A 6,000-nucleotide genomic window follows, 5' to 3' on the forward strand; every position below is an offset into this window, starting at 1 on the left:
TTTTAATCAGAATTTTAATGCAAGATATTATCAGTCATTGATCATTTACTGCCTACTATGTGTCAAATACTATACAAGGTTCTAGTGATGAAAGAACAAGATTAATTGATTCTTTTTTGTTAAGTTTACATTGTATCAAGGGGAAAGGGTCATTATATATATAGGGAAGACCAGTAACTAGAGCCATCAGGAAAAGTTTCATGTAGAAGGTAGCTTAAATTGAACTTCCAAAGGAGAAGGGAACTGAAAAGGTAGAGGTAAAAGAGGAAAACATTTTGGGTTGGGAGATAGTATTTGTAAAAATCCAGAGATTGGAGATGGAAAAAACAATAGGCAGACTGGCTTGATAGGACTATATAGAATGTAGAAAGGAGAGTAATTCATTATAACCTTGGAAAGGTAGGCTGGAATTAGGTTAGTAAGGGCTTAAACTGCCAAATCAACAATTGATATATCCTAGAAGCAACAGGAATCCATTGGAACTTCTTGAGAAGTGAGTGACATGGTTAGAACTGTGCTCTGGGAATCTCACTCCAGTGGCCAAGTGAAGGATGGAGAGGAAAAAAATTGGAAGCAGGGAGACTAATTAGGAGGCAATTGTAGGCAGTGTTGGCAGCACAGTCAATGATTACTTAGTGACTTACCTACACAATAATAGCTTACATTGTATAAAACGTTTTAAGGTTTTTCAATATGCTTTCCATTTTTGTCTAATTTGACCCCATGAAGAAGGTGCTACAATTAGATTCATTTTAAAAATGAGGAAACATATTCATAAAAATTAAGTGACTTGCACATGATCATATTAAGTAGTGTCTGAAAGAGTATTTGAACTCAAGTTTTTGAATCCAGGGGCAACTAAGATGTGCAGTGGAAAGAGTCAGAAAGACATTCTCCTGAGTTCAAATCCAGCCTTATACACTTATGTATGATCCTAGGCAAGTCACTGAATCTTTTGTGCTTGTCTTCATCTGTAAAATGAGTTGCAAAAGAAAATGACTCAAGTACCTTTGCCAAGAAAAGCACAAGTGGGTTCACAAAGAGTCAGACACAACTAAAACACCTGAATGACAACAACCTTGAAACCAGATCTAGCACTTTGCCATAGTTGATACTTAAAGGATACTTAATACATCTTTGTTTCATGAAATAGATGTTCAATATATTCATATGGAAGAGGGAGAAAGTTTGTTCTATGTGGCTCCAGCAAACAGAACTAGCAAAATAAATATTGACTATTAATAAGAAATAACTTTCTAGCAATGAGAATTGCCTTTCAAAAAAAGTAGAGCATCTCTTAAGATAATGACCTCTCTTCCACTTCTATGTAAAGCATTGTATCCTAATTTGATATATAAATACATTCTACAAGATTGCAATTCTACCAGCAATGAATGAATATCCCTGCTCTTCCACCTTCCCATCTGTTTTGAGTTCCATTGTGAGCATGATATGCTAGAAATCTCAGGGTTGTTTTAAATTACATCTCTTTGAATAATGAACATTTTTCATGTGATTGCTAACAGTTTGTGTAACTGTATCTAAGAAAACTAATTTTGGAGAGCCATTTTGTAAACATTTTAAATATTATAGAAAGATGAGTGCTTATTTTTGTGAGTGAATTTGCCAACCACTACTGCTTGGACATGAGGTCATAAGGTAGATACCATTCAGCATCTATTATATAAGAGCAAAGTCATCTATTTCTTACTCATATCCAACTCATGGGAAACCAGAGTAGCCAAATCTGAATAATTTTAGCAACTGTGTAATATGTAAAAAAAAAAGACAAAGGGAAATAAATATTTATTAAGCATCATCTCTTATGTACTAGGTACTATGCTAAAGGCTTTATAAACATTATCTCATTTGATTCTTACAACAACTAAGGGAGGTTAGATGCTGTTATCCCAATTTTACAGATGAGTAAACCAAAATGGGCAGGCCAGAATCTCACAACTAGTAAGTATCTGATGCTGCATTTGAACTTGGATCTTCATGACTCTAACCCAACACTCTATCTATAACTAACCTAACTGCCAGGTACATTCATATAGAAATAAAAAGATGGTGGAGTTAAGTTCTACTCTTTCTGTCCTAACAAGCAAGGAACTAGTGACATTACATAGATATATTTACTAAAATAGAAACTAGATTTGCTTTGCTTCCCAGGTCTTAAAAGTAGGCACCATGATATGTGTTTAACTATTAGGATCTTTATTTTATCTGGGAGTTAAGAGAGAATCTCCAGAATTGAGGAGTCTGCTGCCTCATAGAAATCTTGGGAAAGTCTAGGATAGTGAAAGGCAAGGAGTACATAACATAAAGTTTGCATTTAATCTGAGAACTAGTTCTCAATGGCCTGTCATTGCTCACATAGTTCCATCTACCCAGAACACTTTCTTTCCTCTTTACTATTCAAGTAATCCTCCAAGAGTTAGGTTCTATTTCTTATATGGAACTTTGATGAAACTCTGCTTCAGTCTTCTCACCCTTTTTCACATATCTGCGTACCCCCCAAACACATATATATACACATATTATACATACATACATGCATGTGTATATATGTATGTGTATATGTATGAAGAAACCACTAGCCCTGGAGTCAGTAGGACATCAGATACTTTACACTTCCTAGCTGTGTAATGTTGGGCAAATCACTTCACCCTGATTGCCTTGAATCCAGAGCCATCTCCAGTCATCCTGATTCATATCTGGTCACTGGACCCTGATGGCTCCAGAGGAGAAACTGAGACTAATCACTTAGAAAGCACCCTATCACCCAAATCCAAATGACATGCATGTCATGACATCACCTCCCTGATGTCATTTTTTTCCTTCAAGAATAAAGGACAAACATCATGCATCTATGTATATGTATGTGCAAACATGAGTGTATTTTGTTTGTGATTTAAGTATATATATAATATATATATAAATAAACATATAGTTATGTGTATATTATATGTATATTTATGTGTATGCATGTTCATGCTTGTATATATCTTATTTACATAACTAAAATTACTTTACTCCTATATAGACTTTTATTGGAGCTTTGTTTTGATAAGTATCATTCTGATCATTTTCTATATAAAAATTTCCCACCATAACTAGATTATAAATTCCTTGAGGCAAATGAACATGCTACTATTTATTTGGAGCTCCTGTACAATCTAGCAAGAAACTGGAAGATTGACTAAAGTGTTGGACTTGGGGGTCAGAAAGATCTGGGCTCAAGTCCTGTCCTTCTACCTATTAGCTGAGTGACCCTGAGAAAATCATTTATCTTCTCTGAGCTTCATTCAGTCTCCTCAACTACAAGAAAGGCATGATAGTATTATTATACAGTTCTCAGGGTTACATTGTGAGGCTCAGATGAAAAAGTTTATTAAAGCTTTGATAATTTAAATTGCTATATGAATGTACAATTAAAGAAATTACATGTCATGGATTCTGGCCCCAAACAAACATTCTGTTTTCCATGATTTGGAAGTGCTTGATCCCCTTAAGTCAAAAATCTTTTCCACCTATCTAATTGCCTCATCACTGCAGAAGCTCTAAAGTAATATGAATAGTACAATAAAAATGGCATTGATTCTGGAATCTGATGACCCACTTCTATCACTTACTACTTGTATCATCTTAGGCAAGTAAGTTTCTTCATCCATAAAATAGAGGGCTGACATGAAAGAACTATAAGCTCCCTTCTACCCTTTAGGTCTATAATTCATTGTACTCACCTTTCCCTAAACTTTTCCCAAATGGTCCAATATAAGGCTGAGGTGACATCTCTGAGTCGCCACAAGGTGGCAACATCTTAGAGTGTTCCCTAGTGGGCCATTCCATTCCTTTCCTCCAGAGACTCTTCTCTCTCTAACCTAGCAGGTGGAGGCACCAAAGCTTGTGGCCAGAATTAGAGAAAGTGAAGAGGCTAATATCAGTGGCAGCCCTAGGATGGTATCTGTCCTTACCACTGAATACTCAGAAGATGACACCTTCAGTCTCATCAGTAAATGTCCAGGGAAAACTTTGCCTCTGTCATGTCTCTTTTCACTGTCCCTTCTTCTATCTGAGGACAAAAGAGGCAATATTCTGACAAGATCTATTCCAAAGGATGATTTAAAGGGAAGGGACCTTCAAGGATATCTTGTCCCAAAGCCCTTAGTGCCATTTTGCAGAAGAGGGTGACACTGTATCTAGCCTTTGAGAGATCATATCATTTGTTCAAGGCTTTCCAGGTAATAATAACAGGGATAAGATTTGGACCCAGATTCTCTGATGTTAGATTCAATACTCTTTCTGGGTATCATGCTATCCCCAAGCACAATTAAGGTCAGAGGATTACAAGCTGCTAGAGAGAACTTTAAATTACTTCAGAGTCTTAGAACCCTTAGTTTCCTTTAGATATTGGCAAAGACTTCCTCCTACTTGAGGACTTCCCTATTTCTCCAACTGCTAATGGTTCCCACATTATCTTGCAGTCATTTCATATATTCTTATATAGAATAAATGCTATCATTCTTAAAAGTATTTACATAGCATTTACAGATTTAAAAATATTTTACATATACTAACTTGCTTGATACAACAGCCCCAAGAGATAAGTGCTATTTTTGATCCTCATTTGAGAAAACTGAGTGTCAAAAAGGTTAAATGATTTGCTCACAGTTACTTAGTAATAGTCTGGGATAGGATTTGAACTTGGTCTTCTTGACTCCAAGTCCAGGGTTCTCTTATTTCATGATGATCACACAGAATCACTTTGATCATAGTTCTCAGAGTGAAGGGACTTTTTCACCTTTGTTTTAGTTTTCTCTAACATCTAACACAGTGTCTGACTCATAATAGGCAGTTTAAAAGTAATTTTTGATTGTTTGGTTGAATGCAGTATCCTTGTTGCTACATATGTTATAACTGAATGGTACTAATAAGCTTCATCGGGAAACTTTTCCAGAAGGTGATAGTATAGTTTAACCTTGACCCTGGAGTCAGGACAAGTGAGAGCACAGCCTGCCTCTGACTACCTAAGATTGTGACAAAAGGGCAAACCTCTGTGTCTTAGTTCCTCATCTGTAAAATAAAGCTAATAAGATCATATATGTAAAATGGTAATGAAATATGAGCTACTATATTGTCTCATGCAATTGTTGCAAACAAAAATACTACTGAGATGGAGAGAAGGATGTGATCTTAAGAACCATCATCTTCACTTGATATTTGCTAAGTATATCAGTGGATCATATAAAGAATGATTCTGTACCCCTTAGAAACATGTGACTTCCCAAAGGGGACAAGGCATGGACTAATTTTGGGTGTTTAATAACCTGGGGATGATGGAAAAATGGATTCTGGCTAAAGAACCAAATGACAACTGATTCTGCCTCCTCATGTTGGTTTAATGGTATTCTCTATTTGCCCTGATACCAAAACCAGACCCAACAGCCATCACATAACTAAAAATATATTAGTGAAATTAAACTCTGACCTCTCTTAAGGGTATTAGAAAACTGATTTGTTATTGATACCTTTTGGGTTTTGTATTATCTACATCTCCCAGTATATTCCTTCTGCCTTGTACTCCCAGAAAACCTTCCCTTGTTGGTACAGGGAGCGAATATATGACTTAGTCATTATAAGAAATTCTTTTGTGAGGAATCTCTCTCTACCAATGAAAGTCACAGTTTTTTTCTATCCAGGATACTTAGAGGTTAAGGCACTTAACCAGGGTCACAGAGCCAGTATGTGTGAGAGTGGAGTCTCCGCTCTTAGGCAAGCTGTCTTCTCACTATCATACACTACTTACCTTAAATTTTTTTTTACCAGACTTGTGATTTTGCTGGCTGAGAATTCCTGATGACAAAACTCCTTTAGCCAATGTAATGCTGTTCTGTAACTTCTTTGCAAATTAGTTGTCACCTTTAAAACGAAAAAGATGGGGGAAAACCCATTCAGCAATATATTTGTTAAAATACCATTATATTAAGTGTTTTGCAC

This window comes from Macrotis lagotis, chromosome 1, assembly GCF_037893015.1.
Source record: "Macrotis lagotis isolate mMagLag1 chromosome 1, bilby.v1.9.chrom.fasta, whole genome shotgun sequence".
Lineage (NCBI taxonomy): Eukaryota > Metazoa > Chordata > Mammalia > Peramelemorphia > Peramelidae > Macrotis > Macrotis lagotis.